This window comes from Natrix helvetica (genome assembly GCF_964273705.1).
Source record: "Natrix helvetica genome assembly, chromosome: 12".
In the NCBI taxonomy this organism is placed as follows: domain Eukaryota; kingdom Metazoa; phylum Chordata; class Lepidosauria; order Squamata; family Natricidae; genus Natrix; species Natrix helvetica.
In genome coordinates this window covers 18888727-18908405 of record NC_138556.1, presented here as the reverse complement: position 1 = coordinate 18908405, position 19679 = coordinate 18888727, and the positions used below count along the sequence as shown (strand labels likewise).

General features: G+C 44.7%; 1 protein-coding gene across 9 annotated transcripts in view; it reads left to right on the top strand.

Moving 5' to 3' along the window:
• The window catches only part of LINGO1 (leucine rich repeat and Ig domain containing 1), a 259989-nt gene that overhangs the window by 76735 nt on the left and 163575 nt on the right, over nt 1-19679 (top strand). For all 9 annotated transcript variants that reach the window (XM_081964983.1, XM_081964989.1, XM_081964981.1 and 6 more), the window contains exon 3: nt 2444-2487. The gene's annotated coding sequence lies outside the window, so the exon portion shown is untranslated. The remainder of the gene's footprint in view (nt 1-2443; nt 2488-19679) is intronic.

Below are 19679 nucleotides of genomic sequence, written 5' to 3'. Positions count from 1 at the left end.
TCTGGGAGGGGCCGTTCATTGTACACCTGTGGCCTTACTCCCAAGTCGACCCCTGTTCTTTAGCTGTTCCCTTTGCCTGGCAGCTCTGCGCATGTGCACACTAGGAACAGGATCCAGCTGTTTGTCTGCCTCACTGATGTCTGACTCTGAAGGGAGCTGATGACTGGCATACAGCCCTGGCACCCTCTCTGCCTCCGACACAGAGCCCTCATCAGAGCCTTCCCCAGACTCCACGAGTGGCCCCTGTTCCTCCCCAACCTCCTCACTGTCCGAATCTGCTGGCAGCTCCACTGGCCGCTGGTGGGCCACAACACATAACAGCTTGTAGGAAAGAACCAGGCTGAGCCCATGGTTCCCTCTAACCAATCACCTGTGCACCCAGAAGATATCTAAGTCCAACCCACCTTGAATTCCTTTCTACTCTTAACTCCCGCTAATTTCCCTTGACTGCTAGTAGTTCAGATTCTTGTAGAGAGCTTAAGTTTGCAATGGATCTTTCTATTCATTTGAACTGCCTGAATCTCCTGGCTAGATATCCCCAAAAACTCACAGTAGGGTGTCAACATGTTATCATTTCCTCTCCCCAATAAGAGACTGGCCCATGTTCCTCCCCAACCTCCTCACTGTCTGAATCTGCTACCAGCTCTTCTGGCTGCTGGTGGGCCACAACAGTATCCAAAATCAAAGCAGCAAGTAGATGGAGGGGGTGGGGGAAAGACCCACAAGGGCTCTATCTCCATATGGGAATCTCTCACCACCTGGTGGTGCAAAAGGGGTTCTTATTTCACAGGAAAGAGAAACGTGGGTCCAAGGCTCCAAATAGCTTTATTTTGCCTCTTTTGCATTCTTTCTTTAAGAGAAAAAATCTCCCCTCCCAGCAGGAGGAAAGACTGAGTTAATTATATTGAGTTTATTTCTTCTGTTTTGGTGGGTGATCAATCTTAACAAAATTGTATAGCTCCCAGTCTTAGAAGAAAGGGAAGGAGCGAGCGATTTGGGTAGGGAGAAAGAGAACAAAACACAAAACAGTTGATTTTCTAGTGCTTAGATGATTACACACCTTCCCTTGGCACTCCTGGCTTGGTGTGGTCTTGTTTTCCTCTTGGATTCCCTGTCGGAAGAGATAAGAGGAGTCAAAGATGGGGAAAAAAAAGAAGTTATAGAAAACTGCTGGTAGAGCAGATTGATAGCCCTTCTAGGCATGGTGAGAATTGGGTTGGTAAGAACCAAGCAAACTTCACAAACGTCTAGAGTAGTGTTTCTCAAACTTGGTGACTTTAAGTCCTGTGGACTTAAAATGATTGAAGGTGGATAGGAGGGAATCTGACTGATGGGTCCATCCAGGCTGTGGGGAAGGTTGCAAAGAAACCAGTGACCTTGATGTTTGGGGGAATCAAGGTTCAAGTCTCACTCTTTCTAATCCCCATTAATAACCGGTTGAGAGATAACAATTGTAGGGGAGAAATGCCCCACATCAGTGGAGATGAACTTCTGCTTCCAGCAACTGGGAATTTTTTGACCAGGAGAAAGGATTAAAATGGAATTGTCCAGAGGTGATGGATGTGGTGTGAAGTAATAAGCTTTCTTGGTGCTTGACACAGATCATGAATCAGATTCTTTGATTAGAAGGGGGAAATGGAGAAGGAAAGCAAAGAATAAATGCAGCAAAGATTTGGTTGTCCACCCTATAATTTCCCCCTTTTCTTAGGATGGCTATTTTGTCTTTGGATACTAGTTGGCATCCTAAGATGAGGCCATCAGCTGATGTTGATAAATGATGTGTGTAGAAGGAAGGCTCAAAGCAAAACAGTCCAGTTGTATCTGATGGTGGAACCCAGTTGGGATGGATGGATGGATGGATGGATGGATGGATGGATGGATGCATGGATGATCTATGGAGACTCTCAGTCATTCAGGTCATGGTGCTTTCCCAAAAGGTGTGTTTTTCTTGTGTTTTCCTTAAACGTGTTTCACTTCTCATCCAAGAAACTTCTTCATTCTTCAGTTCAGAAGCTTCTTGGATGAGAAGACTAATGTTTTCAAGGGGAAAAAAACCAAGAAAGTCCAGTTGCCTTTTGGTAAATCACCTTTGGGATGGATGGATGGATGGACTGACTGACCAACTTACCACCCTACAGTGATTGAACAAGGAAGTCTCCAAGCAAAAGTTTGGGGTTGTAGGGCTGGCATATTGTGGCTCCTCAGAAATTCCTCTTAGGTAACCTGCTCCCTGGGCCTTTTCCTAGTGTTTTCATATAGCCATCAAGACAGATAAGCATCGATAGGCCTGTCCTTCCCCATAAACGATTCCAATCCAATGCCTCTTAGGAAGAGCTTTGGTGCAATTGTTGAGATGTATGAAAATGTACTAAACGTTTGGGTTGAGCAGAATTGTTTTGCTCTACTGCAAACTTATTTACCTCTTCTCTCTGTTCTTTTACAGGAATCTTGTGGACGCAGAAGACCTCAGCCAGGCTGCTGTTCCTGGTAAGTGCTTTGAGGTCTCTCCATTTTATAAGACAGAGTGTTATGTTTACGTTGCACCCCCGTGGAGATCCATTGCTTATTTTAGTAAACAGCAGGTAGATTAAAACAAACTTTTCATGGTTGGGTAGCTCTGAGCTGCGGCTAATCAGATCTACTGTATATGGTGATCCACAAGGGTCTTTAAAAGTAAAGGCAATGAACTAAACTAAAACAAGGACCATCTAAATGATAATAAAATAAGGAGGCATTTTTCTCATGCAGGCAATGCTAGTAGACCAAATCTGGCTTGTTATGAATGACCAGAGCATATGGGGATCCCACACTGATTACACAAAGTAATGGTTGCTGGTAGTTCAACATTGCCAAAATCAATTTTAAAGTGGCTAAATAATTCCTGAGCCACTGGCTATTTTGTACGGGATGTGTTTGCATTGTGTTGCCCTGAAAAAGACACAGGAAGCCTTACAAAAAGTTGGGACACTGGTTTTGTAGAAGAAGACTAACTGGAAAAATCTATCTCACTTCAAGTGGCCTCAGGGTTCTTCTGCAATAGAATAAGAATAGAATTGGAATTAGAATGATTACAATTGGAATGGAGTGGAATGGAATGGAGTATTAGGATTGCCAGAAGAAATCAATAGGAGCTGTCTATGGTACTGGAGTGCTGCACAATTGTCCAATCTACATCTTACTCATACTCAAGACATTCCTCTGTTTGATACAGAGGTCTTCAAACTTGGCAACTTTAAGACTTGTGGACTTCAACTCCCAGAATTCTCCATGCTGGCTGGAGAATTCTAGGAGTTGAAGTCCACAAGCATAGCTGGCTGGAGAATTCTGGGAGTTGAAGTCCACAGGTCTTAACATTTCCAAATTTGGGGACCCCTGGTGATAGCTTCCACTTCCTGTCCGAACTAAGGACAAACACAGTTGTCAGTTTCACACCCACAGGTGCAATGTATGGGGAATTTCAATCTGCTCCTTCAAACCCAACAATTCTCTTCCAGATAAAAGGATTGGTACCTGAGGTGGAAATGTAGGACTGACATAGAAAGGCAGAATGTAGCGATGTAGTAGTCCTCAGCCCATGGTCTTCTCTGATGTCTCCTCCATGTAAATGGAGGCAGTAGGAGAAAGCTCCTCCGCTTTCCTTCTTTTCAAGTCAACATCCCATCTATCATTCCCGAAGGCTGACCTTGTATTTGTTTTTAAAAGGGCGTTATTCATATTTTAAGGTAGTGATGAATCAATCCACTCTGCGTTGCACTTGTATATATATTTTTCTGACAAAAGAGCGATGAATGGTGGAAAGCCAAGGAGATGTTTGTGGATGTACCAAAAAGGGAATTGTAGTCTTCAGAAGAAAAAGGAAAGTCGGTTAGGATGCTTTATTGACAGCAGAGCATACTGTGGATGCAAAAAGAGCATTCCCCTATGTATGCTCCCACTGCATTAGGTCTGCTTCTCTCAGAATTAATGCCTCCAGCAAGGTAGAAATGCTAAACCACTGAAAAACAGTGTAATAGAAAAATCAGTGATGTGTGATGAGGTGGAGCAGAGGTTGCCCAAACCTTTAATTTCCTGGCCTGGAATACAAGCTCATCCACCCCAAAGGGCTCAGATAACCTACAAATTAAAGGCTTGTTCTGTTTTCTTTAAAAAAAAAACCTAATAAATAACAAAATAAACCACGTCGATTCAGAAGTAGGAGAAGATTCTTACTGTCTGTGCAGAATATTTTCTGAGGTGTCCTTATTGGTCCAGCGACATCCAGAAAATAATTGTTTTTTTAAGATTTTATAAATCCATGTGTATTTGGGAGAAGAAGGAAAAACAAAAAGGAGATGAAATTTTAAACCGGTTTAATCAATTCAAGGATCAATACAAAGAATCAGTTTAAAACAGATAAACAGCATGTGATGATGGATTCCCAAATTTTGATGACAGAATTCATTAAAATTTCTGGCTCTTGGGCTCAGAAGATGATGACTAAAGGTCCATTAACTTGAAAGAGTGTCAGGAGCACTTGTGGGTGATCTCAAGGTTTCCCCTTGTCTGCAGAGGAATGATCAAACAGCCGTCTCTTCATTCCACTGAAGTCATCAGTCATTTTCATGGAGGTGTCTTTAGTCCTTCATTTCTGGCGTAGAGGAAATAGGTTAATAATCAATAGGATTGCAAATGTTGCTATAAGTGGAATTTGTTCAATAGTAGGAGGGAGGACAAGGAGTTGGCATTTAGTATTTTCCTACTATCCTCATAAGTAATTTGCTTTTGTCAAAGAGCAAAAAAGGGAGATGGCTTCCTTCCTTCTCCTTCCTTCCTTCCTTCTCCTTCCTTCCTTCTTCCTTCCTTCCCCTTCCTTCTTCCCTTCCTTCCTTCCTTCCTTCCTTCTTTCTTTCTTTCTTTCTTTCTTTCTTTCTTTCTTTCTTTCTTTCTTTCTTTCTTTCTTTCTTTCTTTCTTTCTTTCTCAATAATCTATTTGATGTGACTTGCCCGCTCATGTCTCCCCTCCGCCTGTAATTGATTCCGCCATGAGTTTCGCACAGATGATTTTCACTGGGGTCTTCTGCTCATTCCTGGACATTCAGTATTATAGAAGACATTTGAGCATGACATGAATTCAATTATTTTCCCAGCTTGCTATCGCAAAGCCACATCCGTGGTTGACATCCACAAAAGTCCAAACCTTCTCAATTGCTTTCGCTGCAAAAGCTTTCACAGGTGAGGTCAAGAAGAATGTGTCACGCTGGGCATTTGCCCTAGAAGAAGTGCCCATGGGCAGTGTTTCTCGACTTCAGCAACTTTAACATGTGTGGATTCCAACTCACAAAATTCCCCAGCCAGAAAGCTTAAACTTGCTGAGGTTCAGAGACACTGCCCTAGGGGACATGTGCGATGTGATACAAAGGCCTTCAAAAAAACCACCCAGTATTTCTTTTCATTTTGGACATATTTCCCCCATTTTCATGCTCCTTGGTGTTATTTCAGATTCTCTCTTCTTGAATGACCTGAGCCATTCAAGAATCAGCTTCTGACATGAACTTCACCCATCACAGATGGCAAGATGATGCTCTATTCTTTCAGTGACAAATGAATTAATTAGGTGAAACTGGGAAAGGAGAGAGAGGGTTGATAAAACCCATGGTACATTACTGGGGAGGACCGCATGCTGAACCTGATTGTTGCCTTGAAACCATTTTTTCTGGCTTTGCACAACACAGTACGTTGAACCATAAAGTTACCAAGCGAGTAAGGTTTGTGCAACACACAGTCACAGAGTTAGAAATCAAAGCATGTTGTCTCATTCTAGACAACATGGGATCACCCTCCCCACTTCCCCTCTTTAAGCAAACTGGGCAGCTCAGTCCAGAGCTAAAGGGTCATGGACAGGAGAACAATTTCCAATTGTCTGACTATGTTAACTTGACAAATTTTGCTGAATTATTGGTAGATATTTTTGCATGGTAGACAGAGCAGTTCTTGGCTGTGGTTGGGCTTGAGACAGGGGTGGACAACTGCATCAGAACAATTCCCATCAAGTTCAAAGGAGGATTAATTCAAAACTGTTAGTATCTTAAATGTTGTGTAGTTTTTCGCAACTATTGAACGGTGGTGGGAGGTGAGTTCTCAATAAATATTTGTAAGATCTAAACTCTCAAAAATCTAGATTCGCTTGCACCATCTGAGATGACCATTAAGTCATCTTGGAACAGAAGGTTCATTGTAGAATGTCCTCTCTTTTAGTTAAATCTTCCTCTGGTGAAATGCCACCATACTTCTCCCTCTAAAATAAGAATAGAATCTTTCTTCTTTAACCACTTTTGACGGCTTGCCATTGTCTCTTCCATATTTTTCCCTAGTACATGGATGGGAACACACACTGTCAGGCCTGCAGCCATCTTTTCTTTTGGATCTTTGGCCTGCCACACTTTCTATTATTCTACTATGCATTTTTTATTGTGGGAAAATGGGAGGGGGAATTGAATGGAGTTAGATGATATGAAGCCATAACAAAATTATTTCTAGAAAGCCAAGGTCATCCTTTGTCTCTGCACCTCACTGGAATTGGATGGGTGGAACTCCCAGCATGGCAGTGGGAGATTGGACCCTGTGATGGACTGGTGGGTGTGGGGGCAAGATCTTGAATTTTCAACTGGGTGGGGAAAACCGGGAAGCTTTGAGATTCGGGTTTTCCCAGATGTGCCAACAGGGTTCTCTTCATAAATTGGAACTTTGAGAAATACTTTGCCTTGGACTCTGATTTAATTTTGGATGCTATTTGGAACCCTGACAGACACAACAGAGGAAAGTGAATGGGATCCGATAGATGACCATGCTCAGTTTCTCGTAGCTGGGTTTGGAGGGGAGTTTCTGTGGCGGATCAACAGGGAAAGAAACTGGAAGACAATCCTAGAGCTGACCTAGTTGGAAAGGCCACAAGCGCTCTTCAATCCTAGCAGGGAGCTTGGAAATTGTTTGGAAACCAGATTAACAGACCGACTAAACTCTCCACCCACCTAAACGTAAAGGCCCATAATGTGCAAATAAACATGAGATGGGTATCCTTGCTGTTTGCCATCCCGGTCTCAGGAAGGAGCGTGGAGGAGGAGTAACAAGGCTGCCACAGCTGGCAACAAAGATCTTCTTTGCTGCTGTCTGTTGGCACCAAGCCCAGATGGAAATGATAGCGGAGAGTCATGTCCACCTCTCTCTCCAGCACTAGTCTCGCCTCCATCTGATCTTTTAAGTGGATCCACAGCTTAGCTGTCATATGCCTTATGCTGAAAGCCTGTTAGAAGCAGATGAGAGATTGGCATGTTAAGTGCCCCCATCTTCTTTCATGTTGATGGCAAACTCTGAAAGGAAGAAGGAGCTGGTTGACCTCCTCCTTGTGGTGGCCGTCTTCCCTTCTAGCCTCCTGGGCTTTGGGGAATTTGGCTATAGGACTTTCTTGCAGGGATGGAGGTCTAAGTGACACGTAGCATCCTGGGGCATCAAAAAGCTTAAGTTCCACCTAGGTCAAGAAAGTTATAGAGCAAACCTTTCGTTCCAAGATGATCTTGTAAATACTCTTCTGTTGCTCCATTCATTCAGTCCCACTCATTTTACTATGGCCTTTAGCTATCCAGCTTGGCTGGCTCATCAGATCTGCTGTCCACCTGTCTTTCAGCCGTCTGTCAAGCACCAGGAAAATCAGGAGATCCAGGCAGTTCAAAATGGCTGCAAATAATTATTGTGAGTTCTCTACAAGAATCTGAACTACTAACAGCCAAGGGAAATTAGTGGGAGATAAGAGTATAAGGAATTCAAGATGGGATGGACTTAGATTTCTTGTGAGTGCAAAGGGACTTGTGACTGATGACATGTTTCGCTCCTCCCTCCCTTGGGCTCAGACTGGTTCATCTCCTATAGCGTCTCATTCTATAGCTGTGAGCCATCAGCTGCAGCACGCATGTGTGCGCCAGCCAGCTGATTTTCCCTTCCGGAGGGCTGGGGGAGGCCTTTTTCTGCCCTCCCGGGACTTCAGGAAAGCCTCTGGGGCATGGGGAGGGCAAAAAACGGACCCAAGAGGCCAACTGGAAGTTTGGAAATGATCCATTTCCAGCTTACGGAGGGCCTCCGGGAGAGACCATTTTTCCTCTTCCCAGGCTTCAGGAAAAGCCTCCAGCGCCTGGCGAGGGTGAAAAACGGGGCCAACTGGAACTTCATTTGTGGGGGCACATTTGCATTATGGGTGCTGTCATGCACCCTATCACGCACGCACCCTCACATTTTTGGCACCCAACAACAAAAAAGTTTAGCCATCCCTGTTCTATAGCATCTCCTCCTCCTCCTCCTCCTCTTTCAACTTGTTCCCAAGTAACGTCCCCGTGGTATCAGGCTACGTGATACCGACTGGCACTGAGCTATCCAGGGGACCTTCCCGGGGTGTTGGGGGAGTTGGTGGGGGAATAGAACTTGTTTATTTTAAAGAAGAAGCAACACAGAGTTGGTGGATTGCAGAGAAATTAAGAGACTTAGATGCTGAGTGCTGGCTTTTATGAGACACACATAATGAATAATATCTGGGGATAATTAGCAGAAGTGTGAAGTGCTGACCATTAAACAAAGGAAATTGCTGATCTGTAGCAAGATCTGGGCTGGGATATTCACTAAGACATAAGAGGGAGGGGAGGTAGAGCACAGTCACATTCGGTTACAGCAGGGGTGTCCAAACTTGGGAACTTTAAGACTTGTGGACTTCAACTCCCAGAATTCCCCAGCCAGCTATGCTGGCTGGGGAATTCTGGGAGTTGAAGTCCACAAGTCTTAAAGTTCCCAAGTTTGGACACCCCTGGGTTACAGGTAATTCTTAATTTACAAGCACACTTGGGACCAGCATTTCTCTCACTAAGTAATGAAGCTACTGTGTGAGTCCCCCCCCTGCTTTACAACCTTTCTTTTGCCACAGTCGTTAAGCAAATCATCATGGTCATTCAACCAATCTGGCCTGCTAGGAAAGTTGCGAATGCTGACCAGGTGATCCTAGGATGCTTCCATGGTTGTAAAGATGTCCCAGTTGTCAATCACCCGAATAATGATCATATGACCACAGGGATGCTGTGATGGTCATAAGTTCAAGGACTGGTCATAAGTCACTTTTTTCAGCAGCATCAAAACTCTGAACAATTGTAAAGCAAATGGTTGTAACTTGTAAGTCAGGGCATACCTGTAGTATAGCCTATAGTTCTAGTTTTCCTATGGGGTCTGCTTCCTGATCTGGACCACCCCAAAGGGATGATCCCCATCCTTCTTAGATCCCAGTAAATAGGGAAGGAACCTACCTGTACCAAAGGTGGTTATTTTTCTGGACTTTCTGGTTTTTATTTGAAGACGTTTCACTTCAAAGAAGCTTCTTGGATGAGAAGCAAAATGTCTTCAGAGGAAAACCAGAAAGTCCAGTTGCCTCCCCACTCCAGGGGGAAGGATACTGCAAAATCTCCATTCGTTCCGAACTCCAGGGGGAAGGATACTGCAAAATCTCTATTCCCTCCCCAATCCAGGGGGAAGGATACTGCAAAATCCCCATTCCCTCCCCACTGCAGGGGAAGGATACTGCAAAATCCCCATTCCCTCCCCACTGCAGGGGAAGGATACTGCAAAATCTCCATTCCCTGCCCACTCCAGGGGAAGGATACTGCAAAATCCCCATTCCTTCCTCATTCCAGGGGAAGGATACTGCAAAATCTCCATTCCCTCCCTACTCCCGGGGAAGGATACTGCAAAATCCCCATTCCCTCCCCACCCCACTAACCTGCTTTCCAGCTCTGTTCTCCTGTGCAGGGCAACAAAAGAAGACCCAGCCAATCAGCTGGAACTCAGGAGGCAGCGAATATATGGGGGCGGGGCCAGCCAGAGGTGGTATTTGACGGTTCTCTGAACTACTCAAAATTTCCGCTACCAGTTCGCCAGAACCGGCTGAATGCCACCTCTGACCCTTGCCCTGAGAAAATCAGGTAGCAGACCATCTGCTCTCCCCAAAACACACATCCCAATGCCCTTCTTTTTCCCATCCCTTAACATGAACGAGACCCTCGCTCCTGCGATTTATCTGAGTTTCTTCATTTTCCATTTTTGGGGGGAGCCGCGCAGATAGGCAGCCGTTCATCTTTCAGCATTAAGGAAGTTGCTTCTATTATGAATTGTCACCGTGAGATTAAACACCTAAATTCCAATTACAGGACCAGCTGTTCGGCTGCATCACAGCCCCCCAGGCTAAATGATCCCTGACAGAGGAAGCGTCTGAAAAATGCTTGGGTGGAGAGCTTTGGTGGGGGGGGGGGGGAAAGCAGGGCTAAATAGTTATGGATAGCAGCGTCTTGCTCCTGATGATAGTCCTCCTGGGGGCCAAAATCAGGGCGATGGGACAATCCCTCACATTTTGCCTCTGTAAATGGAAAAGGGAGGCAGGATTTTAAGGGTGGAAAAGCAGGCAGTGGGAGGGCGACGACCCCCTCCTGTAACTGGCCTCTCGCCACCTTTTTCTCGGCTCTTGCAATAATCCAGAGAAAATCCCACGAGCAATCGATCAAGAGAAGGGTGGAAAGGAGAAGAAGAAACATTGTGCATCGGGAATCATTTGAAAGGAGCAGGATGGGTTAGGACAGAAGCAAAGGGATGTTTGTGCAAAAGCTATTTCCAGAGAAGCCAGCGAGACGAATTAAGAGGTAAGATGGAAGGAAAACACAACCATCTCTTGCTTGCTCCTATTCCTGGTGAAGCTCTGGTCGACCTTTTGGAGCCATATTCAAGAGCTCTCTGTATGTCCTTGTTTGGAAAGAGCTCCTAATTGGGTTATCTCTGGCTCGAGTTCATCTTCTTGCAATAAACCAGGAAAGCGAGGAGGGCATTACAAATCCTTCTTTCTTTCTTTTTTTTTCCTTTTTGGTAATTCATCTCTGATTGCAGGGCAGATCATTTTGACCCCACTGTTGCCAGAAGCGTAAAAGCATTCAGTGGCTGTTACATTTTCTGTAAGTAGGCGATGAAAGCCAGAAGTTCAATTCCATATTAAGATACCTAATAGAAAGAGCTCATCCCCCTGAGTGCATTGCACACCTGCAGATCTGACCTCTGGTGGAACTGTTCCAGGAAATGAAGGACATTCATTGGAGTTAAAGGCGGCCACATCGTGGAACAAATATGCCTCTCTTGGCTGAAAAATCTCTCCTTAAACTCCTAGTAAGATTGTAGAATCTAGAAGGAATAATGGAACCATAAATTGAATCATAGAATCATAGAATAAATCATAGAATTGTGGACTGAATTGCAGAGGGAATCACAGAAGCATAGACCCAACCATAGACTCATAGACTCAACCATAGAATCATAGATTCAACCATAGAATCATAAATTCAACCATAGAATCATACTCAACCATAGAATCATAGACTCAACCATAGAATCATAGACTCAACCATAGGATCAACCATAGGATCAATCATAGGATCATAGACTCAACCATAAGATTCAATTATGAGGTCATAGACTCAACCATAGAATCAATCATAAGATAATACTCAACCATAGAATCAATTATGATCATAGAATCAACCATAGAATCAATCATGTTCATAGACTCAATCATAAGAATCAATTATGAGGTCATAGAATCAACCATAGAATCAATCATAAGATCATAGACTCAACCATAGAATCAATTATGAGATCATAGACTCAACCATAGAATCAATTATGAGGTCATAGAATCAACCATAGAATCAATCCATAGGATCATACAATCAATCACAGAACCATAGAATCAAAAGGACCCAAGAGGTCACCAAGTCCAACTCCCTGCTCACTGCCAGAATCACTTCACTATCCCCAGTAGAAGACTGTCCAAGCTATGTTTAAAAACCTTTGGTGAAGATGAAGAAACCATTCCATGTGGCAAGCTGTTCCATTGGTTGACAGTTTGTATTGTTGTTCTTCATGTCTCATCCGTATCTCCATCCTTGAGGTTTCACCTATGAGTTCTGGTCTTAGTCTCTGGAGTAAGCGAGCAGTCAAAGCCCTCTGTTGTTGTTGTTGTTGTTAGTTGCAAAGTCATGTCCAACCCACCACAACCCCATGGACAACATTTCTCCAGGCCTTCCTATCCTCTACCATCCTCTGGAGTCCATTTAACCTCACATGATTGCTTTGGCGACTCCATCCAGCCACTTCCTTCTCTGCCGTGCCCTTCTTCTTCTTTTGCCCTCAATCATTCCCAGCATGAGGCTCTTCTCCAGGGAGTCCTTTCTTCTCATTAGGTGGACAAAGTAGATGGCCAAGCTCTCAATAGTGTGATAAACGATCAGATATTTCAAGATAGTCATCTCATCCCTGCTTAAGTTTCTCTTCTACAGATCTTTTCACCATTCCACATAGGACCTGATTTCCAGTCCTTCCATCCCTCTCTGGATTTGCCCCATTTATCAGTGCCTTTTTTATAACCGGGGTGTGTAATTCAAGATGTGTGTCAGGATTCCAAATAGCATCCAAAATAAAATCAGAATCCGAGGCAAGAGATTCCTCAAAATTCCCATTTATTAAGAGAGCCAGGTTGGCACCTCTGGGAAAACTCGAATCTGAAAGCTTCCAGGTTTCCCCACCCAGTTGAAAATTCAAGATCCTGCCCCCAACACCCACAAGTTCATCACAGGGTCCAATCTTCCACTGCCACGAAGGCAGATTCCTCCAATCCACATCCATCCAGGTGCAGAGAACAAAGATGACCTTGGCTTTCCACGAAGAATGTTATTATGGCTGCATATCACCCAACTCCATATAATCCTGCCTCCCATTTTCCCACAGTAGAAAGTGTGGCAGGCCTGAAGTCCAAAAAGAAAAGATGGCTTGCAGCCATGGCAATGTGTGGATTTCTTCTCATTAAAAACCCGTTGTTGTTCCTTCTATTCCTTTCCAGAGCTTTTCAAAGCCATGTTAATAGGCGGCAATGTCAACAACAGGCTCTTGCGGTATCAAAAGGTTCCTTTTTATATAGGCTGGGCTTCCACAAAATACAATCCCCTATCTTCAAGGTGCCGCAAGACTCTGTTGTTTTTGCTGCGTACTTTGGTTGCTGTATTTACTCGGGTTTCACTAAGAGTGTGTTGACATCTTGGATCATAAGCTCTTTGATCTGGTTTGCAGCTTTGAGAAGGTATTTCTCCTCCCTCCCCCCCCCCAGTCCAGAAGTGATTGTACAATGATGAAGTGCTGTTGAAAGGCAAACTACAATTAAGATGGTTCTAATTTTAAGATGCGATGCAAATAGTTCCATTGAGGTTCTCTTTGGTGTACTCATTTGTGTGAATAAAACACTATACCGGACTGAAAGAATCTTCACACAGTAGCCGATGTGAACTCTCAGCACACACTTGTGTATAGAAGTAGGGAAAACTCAGTTGACAGCAAAATGCCTAGGTTTAGTTTCGCCATAAAGGGAAAGGTTCCCCTTGCACATATGTGCTAGTCGTTCTCCACTCTAGGGGGCGGTGCTCATCTCTGTTTCAAAGCCGAAGAGCCAGCGCTGTCTGAAGATGTTTCCGTGGTCATGTGGCCGGCCGAGAAAGCTAATTTATTCAAAGGAATTACCTGAAGCTATACGGAATGTCTCGTCTGAAATCTTACCGTGGTGCTTTTGGCGTTCAATACCTTGAGACAAGCTAGATACTGATTTTGGATCTTGTTCACCCCTTTCTAAAGCAAAATATGCAATTACGGAGTGTGCCGTGAGCAAATAAGTCATCATTTGCGAATGAAGCTCAGGGTCTCTCAGCCTCGCTAATGACAGCCCAAAGAGCGGAGTTTTTCACCCCAAAAAAAGCTTCATTAAAAGTTTAGACTTTAGAATTTAGTCGGGGAGTTTGACAGGGAGATTTTTTTTAGCATTATTGTTAAAAGAAATCCAATGGGTGGTCTATCCGATGGAAACTGTGTGAGTGGGTAACCGAAGTGGGCATGAAAAGATGAAGGATGATTTAGAAGAAAGAGCAGATGGATGAAATCAACAGCCGCAGCAAAACATAAAATGAAAGAAGAGCTTTGAGGGCATTGTTATACTATTTCATTGACCAGAGCCTAGTGGATTAGGAGGGGACAATAAATTTAGTGTCCTCCTCTTCTTCTTCTTCTTCTTCTTCTTCTTCTTCTTCTTCTTCTTCTTCTTCTTCTTCTTCTCCTTCTCCTTCTCCTTCTCCTTCTCCTTCTCCTTCTCCTTCTCCTTCTCCTTCTCCTTCTTCTCCTCCTCCTCCTCCTCCTCCTCCTCCTCCTCCTCCTCCTCCTCCTCCTCCTCCTTTCTTCTCTCCTCCTCCTTCTGTGGACATTGTTGGTAGGAGTCCTGCATCAGGCAGTAGGAGGGGGGAAATGGCATCTTCTGGTCTTCAAGCATGAAACTCTGCCTTTTCATACATGCATCCTGACATCTAACACCAGAATACAAGTCATACATTTTGGCATCAGGATGGCACGATGCCCCTATGACAAGAGAGGGCACAGCCCATGGCTGTATAATGGGTAGAGACAAAGGCTCAGAAGGGACTTTCCCTGGTTTCTTAGATTGTAAAGGAAACGATGGGAGATTTGTATTTTTAGACTTGCAGGACTAATGTCAATCTTCCTATGTAGATAGGAAACATCCATGTGAGCTAATTTCACTTTATTATAAGGCTCTTACAGAATCTTGCAAATCTGAATTACCAGCCTGATTAAAATAGAGAGGCTCCTTTCTTTTCTTTTTTTAAAAACAATTTTTATTTGTTTTTGAACAAGGACAAACAAACATAAAAATAAAATAAAAAAACCCATCTCCCATTACAAATTGTAGAAAGTGTGTCCGTTGGTTACAGTATTTCCATGCATCTCTTCCATAGTCACCACCTGCTTTTCATATCAAATCGCATATTTTAAATTCACCTATATTCATGTATAACACAATTATTATATCCCAACCTTAATTTGACTATAATTGTTTTTACGTCCTTTTATATACAATATTCAAAATCTAGAATAGGATTATATGATAACATTCCATTAAATCATCCTAAGATCATCCAATCACAATACATCTTTATAACATATTCTAGATAAAGCTTTTAAATGAGAGGCTCCTTTCTGAGTTTGTTTCTCTGCCCGTTATGCAGCCGTGGGCTCTGCCATCTCTTATCTGACCGTTCCTTCCACAGCATCCCTTTGCCCCTGTTCTCAAGGTCTTTCTCACACACCATTTCAACTCCCCCGCGAAATTGTGTGTGACTTTGCTTTCGCCTGTGACTCACAGCAACCCATTAACGTCTTAGTAAAAGAGCAGGCCATGACATCTCCCCTTCCTCCTTTTCTGGAAAGCCCTGAGAACCTGAAATTGTCCTCCTGAAATTCCCCCGGGCTTTTCTTTGTATTAAAAACAAGAAGATGTCAGACGCTACATCTTTTCTATCCTGCTCTACGGAGGGGAGAGTTGGTCTCTGACAGAAAGCCAGTTGAAGAGATCAAAAGCATTTGAAATTTGGATGTACAGGCATCTGTTATGTATACGTTGGGTTGACAACATCACAATTGAAGAGGTGATAAGCCACCTGGGAAAGCCAAGGGAAATCATCAAAACCATTAAAAAAGCGAATGTTGGAATAATTTGGACGTGTGATGTGACACCCGGAAAAATACGGCACCCTCCACTAAATCCTCCCGGGAAAGATTGAAGGCAAACAAAAGGTCCAGGCAGAAGAAAAACATCATGGCTTCAATATCTAAGAGACGGACCAGTTTGGACAAAACTCAGCAGCACTTTTCTGTCCAGCTGTTGATAAAAATAGGATCGCCAACATCCGATGATGGCTAGGGCATAAGAAGACCAAGAAGAATGAAGAGTGGGAAGGCTCCTCTGGTTTTAGTCCTCCCACTCTAGTTCAACTCAACCCACCGCCCTCTCTAAAAGTCAGGTCAAACTTTTGGACGTTTCCAATGTTCATTCTCTCACCCAATCACTGTCACAACACCTCCGTTGGTCTTCAGAGGCATCCTCGGCACGATGGTGACCATGTGCTCTCCTGGTGGCTTCCCTCAAGGTTTCTTGGCCTTAACTTCTCTCATGCTTGAGTCTAGGGCTCCCTCAGCGAAGCCTATTTCAAAATAGACTAGCTTGGCCTCTTGCTTGAAGGCAACTGTTGATTAAAGGTAAGGGTTCTCCTCGCACATATGTGCTAGTCGTTCCCGACTCTAGGGGGCAGTGCTCATCTCCGTTTTAAAGCCGAAGAGCCAGCGCTGTCCGAAGACGTCTCCATGGTCATGTGGCTAAATGCCAAAGAAACACAAAACGCTGTTACTTTCCCACCAAAGGTGGTTCCTATTTTTCCACTTGCATTTTTTTTACATGCTTTTGAACTGCTAGGTTGGCAGGAGCTGGGACAAGTAACGGGAACTCACTCCGTTATGCGGTGCTAAGGATTCGAACTGCCGAACTGTTGACCATTCTGATTGACAAGCTCAGTCTTTCAGCCATTGAGCCACCCCCCCCCTAACTGTTGATTATAGAAGCTCAAATCCCTATCTTGATACCTCTGGAATAATAATAATAATTAAAAAGACACCAGAAATGAATAATTCCCTCTCCCTCTCCCTCCCTCCCTCTCTCCCTCCCTCCCTCTCTCTCCCTCCCTCTCTCTCCCTCCCTCCCTCTCTCTCTCTCTCTCTCTCTCACACACACACACACACACGCACACACACACACACACACACACACTGGCTGGGTGGGATGAAGCCCAATCTTCAGCTCTTTTCACACTGGGGAAGAGGATTTCTCCCGTTCAAACAGATGGCTGTGCTGTCAATCTTGTGACAGCTCAGATTACCTTTGGAAGGAAAACAGGAAAAAGGTGGGTGCCTCCCCACCAGCTCTTCTTCTTCTTCGCAAACAGGTTGTGGTTGCTGCTAGGAGTGAAAATACCCCGCCCGCCAACCGCCTCCACGTTTCCGTAGAATGCCTCTCCCACTCAACCCCTCCCCCTCCCCTTGGCGTGTGGCATGCTGCGAAAAACTTGGTTCAAGACAGCCAGGAAAACTTTCCTGCCTCTCCTTCTTTGGCTTGCAGGAAAACTCTTGGGTTGCAGAGTTGTTAGCGAAGGAGAAGGGGAATTCGGTGAAGGGGGCAGGGATGGCATGGCAATCAGCTGGCAAGGTGGTGTGGATGGGAGTGGGTGAAAGCATCCTGGCACTCATTGTTAACCTGAAGGGAAGAAGGAAGAAAGGAAGGGAGGGAGGAGAGAAAGGGAAGGGAAGGAGGGAGGGAGGAGGAAGGGAAGAAGGAAGGAAGGGAAGAAGGAAGAAAGGGAGGAGGAAGGGAGGAGAGAAGAGAAGGGAAGGAGAGAAGGAGGGAGGAAGGAAGGAAGGAAGGAGATAGATTCTCAACATTTTCTTTCGAAAAGGACTTACACCTCTGGAATCCCCCTGAATATAGAAGAAACATTTTGCTGGTCTCAGTGGGAACTTCCCTCCCAAGAGAAGAGATTTAGCAGAAGTCGTTGTTCTGATCAGGACTTCAAAGAGTTAAATCCTCCTCCCGCCTCCCCTGATCCTGAGTCTCTCCTTCCCCAACATGTGCCTCCTGTTGGCATTTAAAGCAACTTCATGTGGCACATGGAGCATCGTATGTCAGCACCAGCGCTGTAGAGTTGGGGGGAGGGGCGTTGCCAAGGACTGGGAATATACTGGGGAGGAGAAGCGGGCGTGTGTAGAAGTCTCACCCCTTCAACATCCGGGGTGCCCTCAGCTGATGGCCAAAGCCTTGGCACCCGTGTGCCATGAAGGGGAGGGAGCAAGGCAAACTATACCCTGGGATTCTTGGGACAGACTGAAGCTCACGTAAACGACTGTATTTTAGCCTGGCAAGTTACACAATTCTGGAGAGCCTTCCTTCCTTCTTTCCTGCCTTCCTTCCCTCCTTCCTTCCTTCCTCTTTGTCTCCTCCCTCCTCTCTCTCCTTCCTTCCTCTTTCCTTTTTCTCTTCCCTCCCTCATTCCTCTCCTCCCTTCATTCCTCCTTTCTTTTCTCTCCTCACTCCCTCTTTCTTTTTTCTCCTCCCTTCCTCCCCTCTTTCTCTCCTTCCCTTCCTTCCTTTCCTCTTTCCTTTTTCTCTTCCCTTCCACCTCTCTCTCCTCTCTCTTTCTCTCCTTCCTACTTTCCTCCCTAATTCCTCTCCTCCCTCCCTCTTTCTTTTTCTCCTCCCTCCCTCCCTCCTCCCTCTCCTCCCTCTTTCTCTCCTCCCTCCCTCCCTCATTCCTCCTTTCTTTTCTCTCCTCCCTCCCTCTCTCTTTCCTTTTTCTCCCCCCTCCCTCCCCCCTCTCCTCTCTCTTTCTCTCCTCCCTCCCTCCCTGCCTTCCTTCCTTCCTTCCTTCCCTCCCTCTTTCCTTTTTCTCCTCCCTCCCTTCTCCTTCCTCATTTCATATCCATTTCTAGCAAGATCACCAAGGAGGAGAGTTTCACCTAAATGTGCAAATATTGGAATCGATCGATTTCCTGAAAGAGGCCTCCATGCTATTATTCCTTACATCAGCCGAACGGCTAATGCAGTTATTACAGGCAATGAATAGGGGGGGAAATGGGAAGACAATTAAAAAAATAATCGTAGCTGTAATAAATGAAACCTGTTGGCTAAAGCTAGGTTGGTTTTCCCACTAATTATTTTGCTACTTCATCAAGTAGGACATGAATTAATTCATGAAGGGCGACATAATTTTTTGCCTTGCTTGGCAGTCTTTGGAAGATCTCGGAAGACAATAGGATAAGCATGAGAGTTCTTGCACTTTTAATCCATAATACATAAACCCCATCTGTTCCTATTTCCTAAGAAGGCTTCCCAGTTTTAAACGCTTCCCTGCATGAAAACAATAATGTACCGTCTGTGATTCAACCTGATCTTGCTTTTAGACCCAATTTTGGGGAAAGACTTTTCCTAATATTTGCTAGCATTCTAGGTAGAGATGGTTGGCTTCCATCTCCTCTATGTTGGACCAGACATGAGTGATGAAGGTGTCAACAGATCACCCACCCTGGAAAACATCCACTCAATGAGATGTTGGCTGATAGGCAAGATAGGTCCATGTTATGAGCTTGTCGATCAGAAAGGTTGGCAGTTTGGCGGTTCGAATCCCTAGCGCCGCATAACGGAGTGAGCTCCCATTGCTTGTCCCAGCTTCTGCTAACCTAGCAGTTCGAAAGCACATAAAAAATGCAAGTAGAAAAATGGGAACCACCTTTGGTGGGAAGGGAACAGCGTTCCGTGTGCCTTGGGCATTGAGTCTGGCCGGCCACATGACCACGGAGACGTCTTCGGACAGCGCTGGTTCTTTGGCTTTGAAATGGAGATGAGCACCGCCCCCTAGAGTCGGGAACATATATGTGCAAGGGGAACCTTTACCTTTATCTAAGTCATTGGATAAGTATCTGTGGAGATTCTTAGTCCTCCTTGTCATGGTTGTCCCAAAGGGGCTTTTTCAAGACGCAACTGGAGTTTCCGGTTTTTCTTCTGTTTTGCTTCTCATCCATTGTTTGTCCTATTTTTTAAAAAATGTGAACATAAGGACCTCTGTGTCCCCAATTTAAGGTCTCTCACATCTCATGGCCAAAGAGCTTGTTCTTCCATTGCAGCTTTTTAATTTTTAGGGAGCAGA